Raw genomic sequence first — 19,322 nt, 5'->3', positions numbered from 1 at the left:
GGCTCACTAAAGTTTAGAGACACCAGAGAGCCACAGACCCTGAAGGCCAGGTAAGGGGTTGAGAAGCCACCCACTCGTCCCCTGATGCTGCCTGACAGCTGAGGCATCCAGCCCACCTTGGGGACAGAGGAAAGGGTGAAACTTAAGAGCACTGGGCGGATTTATGTTTTAGATAAGATGTCTTTGTGGTCTTCCTCCCCCTCCTCTTCCCCTTCAGCCCTGTCTGAGACAGAGACACAGACCAAGACATCAATGGTTGTTCTAGTTTTGTGTTTTTAGACTTGTTTTATTTCTATTATTATTTTGTTTTTATATTCTTTAGTTTCAGTTTTATTGTTAGGTACAGAAAGTATGCATGGGAGGCTAGGAGCCATTTGTGTTGGAGGCTTAGTGTTTTTGGGACTTCTTGCCACTGGGTGAGTAGTGATGGGTCAGGTCATGTGTCAGGTTAGGTTTAAATGTTAGTCTTTAAGGGACTTGGATGTTAAAATAGCACATAGACTGGTGGAAGAAATATGGTGGAAGGAAAAACTCTCCCCCAAACCAATGTTATTTTTTTGTACATTTTGTTTTAATGTAATTAGTACATATAAGAAGAATCAAGTACCTTTACCTGACAAAAAGTACACAAAGTAATTCTAAAACGTGAGCTTTGCTGTTCGACCGACCACTGGGAGGTTTATTAAGGTACTGTATGCTGACGCCATTGCTCACACTCTGCACCCGCCCTTTGGCTACGCTACCTACCAAGCGACAGGGGTGTTTCTACGATATGAAGACATTGGGGGCTTAGCTCAAAGCCTGCGGTGGGGTCTGGCTGGATTCTTGCACGACAACAACAAACAATTATCATTTTTAAAGCTACATTTTTATTTATTTATTTTTATTTGACCAGGAAGGGCTCATTGAGATTTAAAATATATTTTTCAAGAGCATCCTGGCCAAGATAGGCAGCACCAAGTCATTACAAAAAATTACAGACAAACGACATGAAAAACTACAAGTAATCTAGTAAAAACCATAGAATTTACAAGAGTATAACAAAATCAAAAACAGCAAATGAAAAACATTGACAGGTCAGGGAATCAGTCTCAAGATCATTCATCAGTGATTTAAAAATAAAGAAATTAATTAATTTGGTGCACTTTGAGATGAACATTGAGAGATTAGACATTTTTCAAGTAACTTGCACCTTCTCACCTGCCACAGCAGACACTGCCAGTACTCAATTATTGTAGCTACTATGGGTCTCTCTACTGTGGAACATTCTCTACTCTGGAACGTTCTCTACACTGGAACATTCTCTACTGTGGAACGTTCTCTACTGTGGAACGTTCTCTACTGTGGAACGTTCTCTACTGTGGAACGTTCTCTACTCTGGAACATTCTCTACTCTGGAACATTCTCGACTCTGGAACATTCTCTACTGTGGAACATTCTCTACTGTGGAACATTCTCTACTCTGGAACATTCTCTACTCTGGAACATTCTCTACTGTGGAACATTCTCTACTGTGGAACATTCTCTACACTGGAACATTCTCTACTGTGGAACACTCTCTACTCTGGAACACTCTCTACTGTGGAACACTCTCTACTGTGGAACACTCTCTACACTGGAACATTCTCTACTCTGGAACGTTCTCTACTCTGGAACATTCTCTACTCTGGAACATTCTCTACTCTGGAACATTCTCTACTTAGTGTGTTGCCAGGAAACCACTAAGCAACTTTGAATATAGACTCTGTTGTGATTTGATGTAGATGTCTCATGTGTGTGTTCGCAGTTAGCCAAATATTTTTTGGCCAATTAGCTTCAGGCCGGCTGGTGTGCAACCTGACTTTGACCTTGGATAGCCTATACCCGGGGCTAGTTAGGGACCGTCAATAAATTGCACAATGTAAATGAGACAATATTTTCATGTTGCACACCTTTTAGTTCTCATTAAATGCTTTGAATGTGTGTATATGAATTTCTACAATGTATAGTTTAAGGTTTTTAAGTCATTGAAATGTGTAGCTATTGGAATTTGAACATATTGTCCCATGTACATTGTGTACTTTACTGATAGGTCCCTAACCAGCCACATAGGAATATTCAAAGTCAACCCAAATTTAACACAGTCATTATGATCGGGTCTCGTGCAACTCTGAAATTGATGAATACTTGTGTGCTGCCAGCTGTGGGCATGTGGGCAGGATTGAAACAAACCCAACATTAATTTACGTTGCGATGCAGTCACGACCACAAGTCTCACAAAACTGAGTTTTGGACGAGACTGACTTTATGACCAAAATTATTCTATTTACACTTTGTAGTCAATTTTCACAGCAGAATACATGTTTCTGACTCATATTGATGCCACAGATGGTTTTTATGGGCAGTTGTTCTTTAAATTTACTATACAATGACACGACCAGGGCAACTCAATTGTAAATACAAATTAAAGTGTCCTCATAACAGCGTAACACAACTCAAATATGACGGCTAGATGAATATAATGAGACATGAGACAGAAAATTGACCAGTAGAATGAAATAAGTTATAAGACCTCTATAATTAATTAAAACATTTTCAGTTCTACCAGCTAACGTGAGATTTTTAGATTGCATAACATTTGAGGACATAATTTAAACAACCTCTTGACGGTCGCCTAGGATAGGGGGCGCTACAGCGATTTTTGAAAAAAATACGTGCCCATTTTAAACGGCCTCCTACTCAAACTCAGAAGCTATGATATGCATATAATTAATAGATTTGGATAGAAAACACCCTCAATTTTCTAAAACTGTTTGAATGGTGTCTGTGAGTATAACAGAACTCATATGGCAGTCAAAACCCCGAGACAGTTTCTAACAGGATGTGGAAATCTGATTTGCGGACTCAACTTCAGCACTTTGCTTATAAATCACACCGTGAGCTATGGTTCATTGAGCACTTCCTGTTGCTTCCACTAGATGTCCCCAGTCTTTACAAAGTGGTTTGAGTCTTCTACTGTGAAAACTGACTGAAAGAGAGGCTGTTGATCTTGGTCACATGGGGAGGGCCATCACCATTATGACGCGGGCGCCCCTGGCTACCCTCCCCTTTCGAAACGTTTTGAAAGACAATGCAACCGTCCCCATGGAATATTATTGAAGCTCTGGTTGAAAAAGGCCCTAAAGATTTATGTTATACAACGTTTGACATGTTTGAACGAACTTAAATATTTTTTGGGGGGCTTTCGTTAGGAGAAGTCCCGCGCACTACGGAACATTTTGAGGTGCCTTCGGAACGCGCTAACAAGAAGAAGCTATTGGGACATAAATTATGAACTTTTTCGAACAAAACTACATTTGTTGGGGACCTGGGATTCCTGGAAGTGCCTTCTGATGAAGATTATCAAAGGTAAGGGAATATTTACAATTATATACAAGAGTAGATTTGATATTCGATTGTTCCAAGATGGCGCAGACCTGTATTGCTAGCCTATTTCTCTGAGTATAGCATCCCTTTTATTGCAAAGTGTGATTTCCCAGTAAAGTTATTTTTAAATCTGGCAATGCAGGTGCTTTCACGAGATGTTCATCTATAACTCTTTGAATGACAATATTACATTTAAAAAAAATATGTTTTCGAATAGTAATTTAGTAAATTGTAGCGCTGATCCACCGGATGCATTTGAGGGAAAATAGTTTCTCAACGTTACGCGGCGATGTAAAATGCTGTTTTTATATATAAATATGAACTTTATCGAACAAAACAATGCATGTATTGTGTAACATGATGTCCTAGGAGTGTCATCTGATGAAGATTGTCAAAGGTTAGTGCTGCATTTAGCTGTTTTTTGGTTATTTGTGATGCATGTGGTTGGTCGGAAAATGGCTATGTGAATACTTTGACATATACTCCTCTAACATTATCTAATATTTTACTTTTGCTGTAAAGCCTTTTTGAAATCGGACAACGTGGTTCGATTCAGGAGAGGTGTATCTATAAAACGACATAAAATAGTCCTATATTCATAACTATTCGGTTATGAATATGGCGAAATGATTTTACACTGGATGTTGATCCCGCATACGGGACGGAGAACATCAAGAGGTTTTAAGGGCCAATGTATTTTCAGTGTTTTGTTCACCTACGGTATAAACACAAAGCTCTTTCTGGCTGCCCTCCCCCTTCCCTTCTAAGTTCAAGCTGAAAATGGTTTATTTGTCATATACACCTGATATACGAGGGGTACATGTACGCTGTATGTGCGGATTTGTGTGCATGTGAGGAATCGTTGAATCATTGTGTGCATGTATTGAATGTGTATATTTATTTGTGTGTTGGATGGAGGGATAGTGAAGGAGAGTTGGGATAGCAGGGCTAGTCAGGGCTGCTTCCATGCAGGTTCACTTCTCCACAATGCAACAACAATAGAAAAAGTAAGTAGCTAAGTGAATAAAAATAATAATACAAATAATTGCTCAATCAAATCATTTTACCAATTTGTGACTCGTTGCAGAAAACTAGGCGTATGTCGCAAGTCACGACGTCACAGGAGAGGCATTTCAATGTTTAAAAAAAATATATAATAATCAAAAAAGTGCCTTCTGGAACTTTTTAACTTTCATGTGCCTTAATAACAAACGTGTATGCCATCTGCAAATACAAATAAAGTTGTTAAATTATGAGCCTAGTTGGTTTAACCCCAGAAAAAGACAGGAACCTTCCCGCTAGCCATGATTGGCTGAGATAATGAATGGGCTGGACATGCCGAGAGATGAGTTTCAGATTGGTCTGCCGTGTAGCATCTTCAGTCTACGGTCAGTGTGAACCAGACTGACTTGACACAACGGGCCAAGCAAGCAAACAAAACGGAAACGACACAGGACGTTTTATTTAATGAAAGGGGTTGCAGACTGCCGTGTAGCGTTCATCCATGTATACGGGTAAGAGTCTAGCTACAGATTCAGATATTATATGTTTCAAATTTTGTCAAAAAGTTGTTTTCATTGCAAGTTAAAACTTACTGTTAGCTAGCTAGCTGACGTTAGGTGGCTGGCTCGCTAGCTAACATTACGTGTATGACCTGTGTAGTAATATTATCTCAGCAAGACCTTTTGCATTGCTAGTTATAGACTAGCTAGCTAACTAGCTAACATTGAATCTATTTGGTTAACTTTAGCTAGCTTTGAAAATAGGTTTGTATTGCTAGTACTCTATGGATCGGGATTATGGTTCATTGTTTCGCTAGCTAGCTACATATCTAAACAAATAGACCCCAAGTTAAAGTGTATTGTTAGCTAGCTAGCTAACATCGAACATATTTCGTTAACTTTAGCTATGACAATTGGTTTGTATCGCTAGTACTCTATGGATTGGGATTATGGTTCATTGTTTAGTCTAAACAAAAGGCTCCAGATGATTACATGACCCATCAAGTTAGCCAGGTGTGTCTGACAGTGATTACGGCCATCATTATAATGCTAAAATATTTGTATGTGGAATTTGTAGAACACGCCTGACTCTCCTCCACCAGACATACAATGAGAATGGTCTAATGCCTCCCATCAAAAAGAGAGCTGGCCCAAACAAGCACAGCTTACACTTGAAGCATGAGGACTTGCAGCGAGTGGTGAACTTAATCAACAACTACGCAGAGAATAATGCAATAGTATTACAAGGACGCCACCAAGGACACAAACACTTTGGTGGAAAGCTGCTGCCATCTCATGTGACAAAAGCAGTGTTGTGGCGTCTCTACAAGGAATCGATGACAACACTTGGTATGTAAAGCATAAACAGCACGTTTTGATGATTTAATTTACCTCCAACGTGATTGGCATGTTGAATAACAAATAATTAAAGTGCAGCAGTAAATAACAATAGCGGGGCTATATACATGGGGTACCGTCTTTCCAAAGGTATGTGTAGTCGGGCTGTCTTCCTTCAGGAATCTGTGAAGAAAATTGCCAAGGCAGCAGCTACTCTTCATTGGGTCCAGCACAATTAAGGCAATTATACAATTTTAAAAACATTACAATACATTCATAGATTTCACAAAACACTGTGTGCCTTCAGGCCCCTACTGTACTCCGCCACTACCACATATCAACAATATAAAATCCATGTGTACGTGTGTGTACAGTGCAAATGTTATCGTGTGTGTGTATGCATGTGTCTGTGCCTATGTGTGTTGCTTCACAGTCCCCCGCTGTTTCACAAAGTGTATTTTGCATCAGTTTTTAAATCAAATTTTACTGCTTGCATCAGAAGGTTGCCGACGTTGACTTTGAAATCATAGGAGTAAGCACTGAGGCCGCAGATGCAGGTACCCTCAGCGACAAAGGTGCAGGAAGATCAGGCTGCAGGATGGCAAAATTATTCATTGTTTGTATCCGCTGCAGGCCTCTAGTTGGGAGTGTAGACTGCTTTGCGGGAGGCCGCTGTCTTCGGCTTCCACGGCTCGTGACGTGCGACCATCGTAGATCGCCATGCTCCTGTTGCTGTGTTCCTTTGACTCCACTATCAGATGGGGGAGCTCCAGGCAACACCGGCCAGTCGGATAACGACAAACGACATGGCGGGAATGCATCCAACAAGCGTGAATGCAGTCCAGCCACCGGCGTAGAAAAGGTAAACATTGAAATCTGCGTTTTCCACAGTTTCTTACGTAGGCTGGCGACCTGCGTGATCAAGGAAGCCACCTCAAGCCTATAATCATCGGAAAGCGAACAATTGCTGCTTTGGAACTCTTGAGTGATCTGGTTTGTCCCGAAACAAAGCGTAGTAGAAATTGCTCCTACAGGGCTGGAACCATTCATTTATTTCTCCAGACAAAGAGGGCTCTATTGCAAAACTCATATGGGACTAACTTCACTAGCTTGATGGCTAGCAGCTTAACGGCTCTGTCAAGCAGGCTTCAACCTGTCGGTTAAGCGGGATTCCGGGACAAGAAATAGCAGTCCTAACTGTTAAAAGATAACCGTGTTGTAGAATCCATGCAACAACATTTTTTTTTTTCAAAAGATCTTTGCATCAGTCAGAAAAATGTTCTCTCATCTCTTCGGTCACAGCTAGCTAGCCAGCCAGTAGCTACCGAAGTGTCTAGCCAGCCAAGCTAGCTACAGAAACGAAACCCATCAAATACACTCGCTGGACATAAACACTTATCCTAATATGACTTATATCAACATCCTTAGCTTGCCCATTCACTAAATATACTGTTAAATAATTCTGCTTGACACCCAATAGCTTAAGGATGCTGAGCACTAACTCTAGCTTATTAGCATTAGCCAACCCTTATGCTGAGGTATATTAGCAAGTTAGCTACCACCAACCCTGCACAAACCTTTGGCTAACTCTGCTGCTGCTGCACTTTGACTTTCTTGCTGTTCTGCCCTCTCCACCTCATTCACTCACCTAATTCACTGCTGCCTCAACATGCTCAAAAATGCTTGCCTTTTTTTGCCTGAGTGACAGGCGTTTTCCATCTAACTGGTGCTGTAGGGGTGGGGGAGGGGTTGAGGGACGTGAGCGGTCCACTGCGTTGTGAAATCTCGACCAATCACAGCAGGCACCACGTCACTCCAAGGTCTTATTGCGGTGCCTGCTGTGGTTAGCTGTGGTTAGCTGCCAGCTGTGGTTATGTGTGGTTATGGAAACTCATATCAGGCTGAAATGTAAAAAGATACACTGACTGTACAAAACATTAGGAACACCAGCTCTTTCTACGACAGACTGAACAGGTGAATCCAGGGGAAAGCTATGATCCCTTATTGATGCCACCTGTTAAATCGACTTCAAGATGAAGGGGAGGATGATTTTTAAGCCTTGAGACAATTGAGACATAGATTGCGTACATGTGCCATTCAGAGGGTGAATGGGCAAGACAAAAGATTTAACAGGGTATGGTAGTAGGTGCCAGGCACACCAGTTTGAGTGTGTCAAGAACTGCAACTCTGCTGTGTTTTTCACGCTCAACAGTTTCCCGTGTTTATCAAGAATGGTCTACCAACCAACGGACATCCAGCTAACTTGACATAACAATGGGCCAGCATCCCTGTCAACATGGGCCAGCATCCCTGTCAACATGGGCCAGCATCCCTGTCAACATGGGCCAGCATCGCTGTCAACATGGGCCAGCATCCCTGACAACATGGGCCAGCATCCCTGTCAACATGGGCCAGAATCCCTGTGGAACACTTTCAACACTTTGTAGGGGTGCAACTCCATGTTAGGAAGTTGTTTTAATTATACTTAATCTACGGGATCGGTGTCGCTCCCCGTGGGACATTTGAGCTAACATAGGCTAATGTGATTTTAATACGCATGAGGTTGTAAGTAACAAACAAAAAAATCCCAGGACATAGACATACAGTTGAAGTCGGAAGTTTACATACACTTATGTTGGAGTCATTAAACTCGTTTTCAACCACTCCACAAATTTCTTGTTTACAAACTATAGTTTTGGCAAGTCAGTTAGGACATCTAATTTGTGCATAACACAAGTCATTTTTCCAACAATTGTTAACAGACAGATTATTTCACTTATAACTCACTGTGTCACAATTCCAGTGGGTCAGAAGTTTACATACACTAAGTTGACTGTGCCTTTAAACAGCTTGGAAAATTCCAGAAAATGATGTCATGGCTTTAGATGCTTCAGACTGGCTAATTGACATGATTTGAGTCAATTGGAGGTGTACCTTCAAACTCAGTGCCTCTTTGCTTGACGTCATGGGAAAATCAAAAGAAATCAGCCAAGACCTCAGAAAAAGGATTGTAGACCTCCACAAGTCTGGTTCATCCTTGGAGGCAATTTCCAAACACCTGAAGATACCATGTTCATCTGTACAAACAATATTACGCAAAACTATGTTGATATATTGAAGCACCATCTCAAGACATCAGTCAGGAAGTTAAATCTTGGTCGCAAATGGGTCTTCAAAAAGAACAATGACCCCAAACATACTTCCAAAGATGTGGAAAAATGGCTTAAGGTCAACAAAGTCGAGGTATTGGAGTGGCAATCACAAAGCACTGACCTCAATACTATAGAAAATGTGTGGGCAGAACTGAAAAAGCGTGTGCGAGCAAGGAGGCCTACAAACCTGAGTCAGTTACACCCACTGGGAATGTGATGAAAGAAATAAAAGCTGAAACAAATAATTCTCTACTATCATTCTGACATTTCACATTCTTAAAATAAAATGGTGATCTAAATGACCTAAGACAGAGAATTTTTACTAGGATTAAATGTCAGGATTTGTGAAAAACTGACTTGAAATGTATTGGGCTAAGGTGTATGTAAACTTCCGACTTCAACTGTATCTGATATGTGCAGAAAGCTTAGATTCTTGTTAATCTAACTGCACTGTCCAATTTACAGTAGCTGTACAGTGAAAGAATGCCATGCTATTGTTTGAGGAGAGTGCACAATTATGAACTTGAAAATATATTTATAAACCAGTTAGGCACATTTGGGCAGTCTTGATTCAACATTTTAAACAGATATGCAATGGTTCTTTGGATCAGTCTAAAACTTTGCACATACACTGCTGCCATCTAGTGGCCAAAATCTAAATTGCGTCTGGGCTGGAATAATACATTAATGACCTTTCTCTTGCATTTCAAAGATGATGGTACAAAAAAAACATGTTTTTTCCCTTGTATTATCTTTAACAAGATGTAATGTTTTATATTATCCTACATTAATTTCACATTTCCACAAACTTCAAAGTGTTTCCTTTCAAATTGTATCAAGAATATGCATATCCTTGCTTCAGGCAGTTAGATTTGGGTATGTCATTTTAGGCAAATATTTGAATAAAAAGGGACCGATCCTTAAGAGTTTTTAAGTATATTTCCTCAGGAAGCATGTTCCTTGTTATCATTGTCAACTGTCTCTGCACTCTTTTGAACAGGAATTCAGAAAATACTTCAAAACTCATTACTTGCACTGAAACTTCAGTCCCTTGCAAAAGTATTCATACCCCTTGGATTTCTTCACATTTTGTTGTTACAAAGCGAGATTAAAACGGATTTAATTGCATATTTTGATCAACAATCTTAACAAAATACTCTGTAATGTCAAACTGTAAGACAATTATTATTATTATTATTATTATTATATTAATATAAATTAAATGACTAAAACAGTAGTCGCATAAGTTTACAGCTCCCTGAGTCAATACATGTTAAAAACACCTTTGGCAGGGATTATAGTGACGAGTCTTCTTGGGTAAGTCTCTAAGAGCTTTACACACCTGGATTGTACAGTATTAACCCATTATTCTTTTCATAATCCTTCAAGTTATGTCAAGATGTTGGGGATCTTGACAGTCTTGCCATAGTATTTCAAGACGATTTAAGTCAAAAACTGTAACTTGGTCACTCAGGAACATTCACTGTCTTCTTGGTAAGCAACTCCAGTTAATATTTGACCTTGTGTTTTAGGTTATTGTCCTACTGGAAAGTGAATTCCTTTCCCAGTGTCTGGTGGAAAGCAGACTGAAGCATACTTTCCACTAGGATTTTACCTGTGCTTATGTAACCGGTGTGAAATGGCTAGCTAGTTAGCGGTGTGCGCTAATAGCGTTTCAATCGGTAACGTCACTCACTCTGAGACCTTGAAGAAGTTGTTTCTTGCTCTGAAATGGCGGTGGCTGTTGTGGAGCGATAGGCAATGATGCTTTGAGGGTGACTGTTGTCGATGTGTGCAGTGGGTCCCTGGTTCCCTCTCCTCGCCCAGATATGGGCGAGGAGAGGGATGTAAGGAACACTGTTACACTTAGCTCCATCCTGTTTCTTTTTATCCTGAAAAACTCACTAGTCCTTGCCGATGACAAGCATACCTATACAATGATGCAGTCACCACCATGTTTGGAAGTAAGGAGACAGTTACTCAGTGATGTGTTGTGTTGGATTTGCCCCGAATATAAGGCTTACGAGATAAATGTTGGAATATGTTTATTCTGTGTTTGTATTAATCTTTTCACTCTGTAATTGAAGTCTTTATTGTGGAGTCACTCACTGCAATGTTATTGATTCATCCTTGTCTTTCTCCTTTCACAGCCATTGAACTATGTAACTCTTTTAAAATCACCAATGGTGTTGTGATTGAAATGCACTACTTGACTGATGGATCTTACAGATGTTGCATGTATGGGGAACAAAGGAAGGGGTATTTCACACAGTGTGATTTGTTAAGCCTAATTTTACGCCTTAACTAATTTAGGCTTGCCTAACGAAAAGGGCTGAAAAATTATGCAATGACTATATTTTACTTATAAAAATAGTAATCATCTTTTTTTATCTTCCACTTTAACATTATAGTATTTTGAGTAAAATGTTGACAAAAAAATGACAATTCAATCCATTTTATGTTGCAAGGTACTGTGTACTTATAGTGTACTTGATCACTCCCTGAGTTTCATAAAAAAAATATATCAATTATTCAACTTAAAACAATTGTATTTTGAAGGAAAATACTAAATTACAATTAAAGTGTTTTAAATTGAAGTACAGTTTTAATGTGTGTAAGTTTAATGATATATATAGTATACTTAAAGACTGAAAAAACAAGAATTTAAAGTAGATTTTTAACAACTGCATTGAAGGATGACGACAGCATATTTATAGTAAACTAAAAGACTATTAATTTAAGCTACACTTTTAATAAATGTGTCGAAGGTTGATGATAGTATATTTATAATATACTTAAGATATACTAGAAAATAACATATTGTATTTGAAGTAAAAAGTTTGGACACACCTATTCATTCCAGGGTTTTTCATAATTTTTACTATTTCCTACATTGTAGAATAATACTGAAGACATCAACACTATGAAATAACACATATGACATCACGTAGTAACCCAAAAGATGTTAAACAAATCAAAATATATTTTATATTTGTGATTCGTCAAAGTAGCCACACTGCCTTGATGACAGCTTTGCACACGTCTCCTGACCCGCCTGATTCAGAAGTTTTAAACGCCTCCCAAAAGCTTGAAAACAGAATTGAAAACCCCACTAGCTTTCTGCCCACAGTAACTGAACATAATTCATGATGGTTTTTATTTCATTTTAGTTAGCTAGGGAGACAATACAAATAACAGTTGCATTACAGTTTCAGTTTTTCAAACGGATTTTGTTAATTATTTTACTTCAGTTTACTATATATTTTTGTTAATGACTAGTCTTAGTTTTTGTTTTCATTTACTATAATAACCTTGACAGACACACAGACAGACAGACAGACACACAGAGTCTACCCTACTAGACACAGAGACACCTTACAGAATTTAACGTTGTCCAAACAAATCTCACCTCTCCAGACCTCTGTCTCATCCTCTCTTCTTCCTGTCTCCTTCCTGTCTGCTGCACTAACGGGATTCTGGGTAAGTTCAACAGCATTATGGGTAGTTCAAGTCCGAGCATGAATCCTAAATAGCACCCCAGTCCCTATGTAGTGCACTATTTAAACGAAGAATAGGGTGTGATTTGGGATGCATCCTGGGCAATTCAAGTCTTCCAGAAGTCCCAGACAGAAGATTTAAAAAAATAAAGAAAGAAAGCTATCTTCATAAATAACTTTAACTCCACAAAGGTAAAACAACTCCACATTCTACACCTTTCAAATTGATAGAGCTTTGTTTTTAATAAAAACTGTTGCTTTCACCACTTTCTCTGAAAATACACTCAAGAGAGTTTTATTATTGAATTGGTTTTCTTTGCTTACCCACCCACTCTCTCATTGTGAAGATTTTGCATTGGTTTCAATGTTTATTTTCTTATTCATCTCCCACGCTGTTAAACTATTTATTTGTTCACACTTGATTACTTGTTGATCGTACATTTAAACAACTAAATACTTCTCTCAGATCTGTTTACAAAACTGTCTGGAGCAGACGAGCTTTATGGGTATAAAGGGAATTTGATCTAAACTAAATGAATTATTACATTCAAGTGATGGATGATCAGATCAGTTTAGATGTTTTGAACTGCGCGCGAGCGGTAGAAACAAAAACAACATGTCTCTAAAAAAAAATCTCCAAGAAGCTCACAAATGAAATGACAAGCCTGAATGATTGGCGGCAGGAGGCCAATTTGTAGATCCTCTGTCTCTGAAAACATTCTCGTTTATAATCTTCTCATTTTCAAAATCAATTAGATGTCTCCCCAGTTAGCACATAACGTTCTGAGAACCATTTGTTTCGTAGAGCTTGGTGAAAGTGTGGTTGTCCTATAGTTATTTTGCACACATCCTTCCCACAACTTTCTGGGAATGGTGCAGGATAGTTGCTTGGCTTTGGGACATAATGTTTCCTAAAAGTTCAAAAATGTTTACTTTTCATTTGAATTTTGGTAATGTTCTAGGAATGTTCTCCAACTGGTTTGACATTGGGAATGTTCTCAAATTGTTCAGCGAATGTTAAGCAACGCAGTTATTCTGTTGGAATTTCAATACTTCATCATAAGTTTCCTACATGTTTCCTCATGGTTCTATTTAAATACATTTTCTCAGAAGATCAAGAAAACATTCCATGAAAATTACATCTTAAGAATGTTTTTCTAAAAATATATACATTCCGTTCTCATTATCAAGAAAACTCTCTCTATCCCATATCTTGTTAAGTGTGATCTTAATGAGTGCTTGCTATGCCGCTCTGAAATATATGTATATATATTCTTAATCCGTTCCTTACTTAGATGGACGTGATGTTTGGATATATGTTGTGGAACTGTTAGATATTACTAGTTATTATATATTACTGCACTGTCGGAGTTAGAGAGACCGTCCTAACGGTCCTAATTGTCCTAACCATCCTAAGCATCCTAACTGCCATCACTAACATTGAGTGGCTGCTGCCAACATACTGACTCATCTCTAGCCACTTTAATAATGAAAAAATTTATGTAATAAATGTATCACTAGTCACTTTACACAATGCCACTTTATATAATGTTTACATACCCTACATTACTCATAACACACGTATGTACTGTATCTTATACCATCTACTGCACCTTGCCTATGCTGCTCGGCCATCGCTCATCCACATATTTATATGTACATATTCTCATTCACCCCTTTAGATTTGTGTGTATTAGGTAGTTGTTTGGGAATTGTTAGATTACTTGTTAGATATTACCGCACTGTCGGAGCTAGAAGCACAAGCATTTCGCTACACCTGCAATAACATCTGATAAACATGCGTATGTGACCAATAAATGTGATTAGATGTGTTTCCTTTGAAATGGGGTCTGTTTGAATAGACTAAAATAAACAGCTTGTGTAGCTGCTGTAACAGTGTAGGTTCCGTCCCTCTCTTCGCCCCAACCCGGGCTCGAACCAGGGACCCTTGCACACATCAACAACTGACACCCACGAAGCATCGTTACCCATCGCGCCACAAAAGCCGCGGGGAAACCCTACTTCAAGTCTCAGAGCGAGTGACATCACTGATTGAAATGCTATTAGCGCGCACCACCGCTAACTAACTAGCCATTTCACATCGGTTACACTGCCATGCTGTGTTGTTGTCTTAAGGTCTCTCTTTATGTAGTGTTGTGTTGTCTCTCTTGTCGTGATGTGTGTTTTGTCCAGTATTTATATAACATTTTTTTATTTTTAATCCCAGACCCCGTCCCTGCAGGACCTTCTGGTAGGCCGTCATTGTAAATAAGAATATGTTCTTAACTGACTTGCCTATTTTAATAAAGGTTCAATTATTTTTTGTAAATGTAAAAGCTTGGCATGTTGCTCCATCCTGTTGGTGCAGTGGACTAATTCTATCGATCGAGAACAGACGATCATAGGTTTGAATCTCACTGATGGCTTGCCACAATAAAAAATACATGTATTTTGAAGATTAATGCTTAAACTTCTTAAATTCAACCATTATTGGGTTTAAATACACATTTAGATGTGTGAACAGCCATCCACAACAACCACAACCCATAAGGCGCAAAAGTGCTAAATGAGAGAAAATAAGTGTGATTCAGATCAATGTGCTAACGTTATGTAGATATCAATAATAAGTGATATCCGTATTGCCGTAGACTACACCACTAATGTAATAATAACATCCTTACCTCCAAGCGTTTATTCAAGTTGGATAATGTTTGGATGCCGAAAGCAGTCGCACCATTGGAAGACATAGCTTGGACTGTAGCTTACAAAAGCCTATTCCTGCTCTTTTCCCGCGATCCATCAAACACATTTGGTGTGTCATCATAGTGGTCTCTGACCTGTTGTCAGACTCGCTCAAGTGGAACAAATTGAAACTTGCGCCTTTTTTTAAATGCTGATTTGAATGTCGTTGAGAAAACAGAGAAGTGTCAAAGATTTTTTTCGCAAACATCCTTTCTGAATTTAAAAGTAATCCCCGAAGTAATCATCTAGTTTTTCAAAAGTATCGGTAATCCGATTACAATATTTTTGCTGGTAACATAACGGATTACAGTTACCATTTTTTGTAATCCCTTACATGTAACGGATTACATGCAATCCGTTACTCCCCAACCCTGGCGCTTGATGGTTTTTGCGACTGCACTTAAAGAAACATTCAAAGTTCTTGAAATGTTCTGTATTGACTGACGTTCATGTCTTAAAGTAATGATGGACTGTCGTTTCTCTTTGCTTATTTGAGCTGTTCTTGCCATAATATGGACATGGTCTTTTACCAAATAGGGCTATCTTCTGTATGCCCCCCTACCTTGTCACAGCAACACCGATTGGCTGAAATGAAATTAAGATGGAAAGAAATTCCACAAATACATTTTTTAAAAAGCACACCTGTTAATTGAAATGCATTCCAGGTGACTACCTCATTAAGCTGGTTAAGAGAATGCCAAGAGTGTGCAAAGATGTCATCAAGGCAAAATGTGGCTACTTTGAAGAATCTCAAATATAAAATATATTTTGATTTGTTTAACACTTTTTTGGTTACTACATGATTCCATATGTGTAATTTAAACTTTTGACCAGTAGTGTGTATGTTCCTCATTATAGTAGCCTACGCTCTCACTACCTGGTTATATTTTGAGAAAACCATCATATAATACAAAACAAGTCTTGTGAATGTTAGAACGAGCTTGGGCTGGTATATCATTTCCTTTTAAGTATAATCATTCCTTAGACCATGTTGATCATGTTCATCTTCCTGTAGAAGAAGTGGAATTTCAATAGTATCCACTTCAGCAGCAATAACAAAGGTGAGTGCCCTGTCTGCCATTGTCACGTTTCCTAGAAACAGCAGAAGTTGTCCGACTTGCTGACATTGTATAAATATATCCCAACTCTACTCATTGACTTTCGGCTACTTTCGGCTCACCACTAAAACGTGCCCAGTTTTGTTGACGCTAAGAATGAAGGTTGGTAGCAACATGGAAAATCGCTGTGGAAATCTGTTGCAGCTCAAGTAGACTACAAAATCCACAATACTCTCTCTAGGGGCTGGCTGGCTAGCTAGGTAACTAGCTAGCAAACGTATCTACACACAATTATACCAAAGACAATATCAGCATGTAAAGTAGCTAGTTAGCTGTAAAATCGTGTAAACAAACTGCACTATCAATTTAGGAATTTGGACACTTGGGTTGCTGCTGCAGCTCCTCCTGCATTCGTTCTGAATGGTTAAGGGTTAAAAAAAAAGTAACTCTCGACACTTGGAGCATCCCGTCTAGAAGCGCGCTAGCAAAACCTAAAACCTACTTGATGGTAATAACATGACTTAATAGTTTATAACTCAGTTTTCAGGAGGTAAGCTTTAAGCTTCAGAAGACTGTACATCTAATGTACAGCAGGAACTTCCATATATGGGCATTGTCTTTTCATATTGCCATGTGGCCCGGAGCAGGAACTCCATATATGTGCCCAAACAGCCATATTGCAACGTGGCCTATTAGCAAGGAAAGCCATATATGGACATAGAGCTGTGACTACCAATTGCTCACCTGCATCCAATATTCATTAGCCACAAGCCCGCCCCGCTCATCTGAATCCCCTTGCTTAATCAGAAGCCATCTTCTCGCTGTTGCACAAACAGTCCATACTGGAAGGTTATGTTGACCTACCAACAGCACTGGTCACATATTGTTAGTTGTCTTTCCTCTACATGTTTTTGCTGGAGGTTCAGAGTGCTCATGTGTTTTGAAAAGCCAAGTCTGAAGGTTGGTGTTTCCTCTACTGTGCGTGTGCGCAAAGGTTTAGGGTCAGCTTTCAACATGAGTCACTCCTTTTGCCCTTTTCACGGTCACTCTGGTGTCTCTTCGCTGTCAGGGTTGGGATCTCGATAATACCAACCACTCCCCATGGGGCCTGTGGCCAGACCAGACACACAGAGCAGCTACACAGACAGGCAGGCACACTGTACAAAAAAAAGGAAAAACCCTTTGCTCAACCAAATAGCCTTGACTTAATGTACAATTGTAAGGCAACCAGCTGCAATAGGATTTATTTTTTTGCTCAACATTTGGGCATATAGCTGAACCAACAGACATTCTGAAGTAGAATTTTATGTTAAATGAACTTTTAATTTTAGGTTAAACGTATTTCTATATTTCCCAGTGCAGAAATTGAGCGACAGTACGTTATGAACACCTGCTCTTTCCATGACATACTGTAGACTGACCAGGTAAACGCTCTGATCCCTTATTGATGTCACTTGTTAAACCCACTTCAATCAGTGGAGATGAAGTGGAATAGACAGGTTAAATAAGAATTGGACATGAGGCAGAATTACTTAAAACGTTGTTGGAGACTGCATACAGTAAAAAAAAATTGAACATTACGATCATTGTCAACAGCTCTGGTGGACATTCCTGCGGTCAGCATGCCAATTTGCACGTTTCCTCAACTTGAGACATCTGTGGCATTGTGTGACAAAACTGCACATTTTAGTGGCCTTTTACTGTCCCCAGCACAAGGTACACCTGTGTAATGATCATGCTGTTTAATCAGCTTCTTGATATGCCACACATGTCATGTGGATGGATTATGTTGGCAAAGGAGAAATACTCACTAACAGGGATGTGCTCAAAATATGAGAAAAATAAGCTTTTTGTAGATATGGAACATTTCTGGGATCTTTTATTTCAGCTCATGAAACATGAAACATGTTCCATTTTATATTTTTGTTCAGTATATATTATCCATGTCCTTGTTCAGCCACGACTCTGAGAAACATAAAATATATGTTTTTTTAGATCCTGTTGATAGGATAGTCTCGAACGGAGCTCGCACAGTTTATTCGCTAGTGAGCCAATAGAATGGAGGATAGAGGTTTATTTGCTCGCCAATGTACAGTCGTGGCCAAAAGTTTTGAGAATGACACAAATATTAATTTTCACAAAGTCTGCTGCCACAGTTTGTATGATGGCAATTTGCAAATACTCCAGAATGTTATGAAGAGTGATCAGATGAATTGCAATTAATTGCAAAGTCCCTCTTTGTCATGAAAATGAACTGAATCCCAAAAACCATGTCCACTGCATTTCAGCCCTGCCACAAAAGGACCAGCTGACATCATATCAGTGATGCTCTCGTTAATAGAGGTGTGAATGTTGACGAGGACAAGGCTGGAGATCACTCTGTCATGCTGATTGAGTTCGAATAACAGACTGGAAGCTTCAAAAGGAGGGTGGTGCTTGGAATCATTGTTCTTCTTCTGTCAATCATGGTTACCTGCAAGGAAACACATGCCATCATCATTGCTTTGCACAAAAAGGGCTTCACATGCAAGGATATTGCTGCCAGTAAGATTGCACCTAAATCAACAATTTATCGGATTATCAAGGACTTCAAGGAGAGCGGTTCAATTGTTGTGAAGAAGGCTTCAGGGCACCCAAGAAAGTCCAGCAAGTGCCAGGACTGTCTCCTAAAGTTGATTCAGCTGCAGGATTGGGGCACCACCAGTACAGCGCTTGCTCAGGAATGGCAGGAGGCAGGTGTGAGTGCATCTGCATGCACAGTGAGGCGAAGACTTTTGGAGGATGGCCTGGTGTCAAGAAGGGCAGCAAAGAAGTCACTTCCCTCCAGGAAAAACATCAGGGACAGACTGATATTCTGCAAAAGGTACAGGGATTGGACTGCTGAGGACTGGGGTAAAGTCATTTTCTCTGATGAATCCCCTTTCCGATTGTTTGGGGCATCCGGAAAAAAGCTTGTCCGGAGAAGACAAGGTGAGCGCTACCATCAGCCCTGTGTCATGCCAACAGTAAAGCATCCTGAGACCATTCATGTGTGGGGTTGCTTCTCAGCCAAGGGAGTGGGCTCACTCACAATTTTGCCTAAGAACACAGCCCTGAATAAAGAATGGTACCAACACATCCTCCGAGAGC

Source organism: Salmo trutta, chromosome 28 (assembly GCF_901001165.1).
Source record: "Salmo trutta chromosome 28, fSalTru1.1, whole genome shotgun sequence".
NCBI classification, from domain to species: domain Eukaryota; kingdom Metazoa; phylum Chordata; class Actinopteri; order Salmoniformes; family Salmonidae; genus Salmo; species Salmo trutta.
This window is presented reverse-complemented; position numbering follows the sequence as displayed.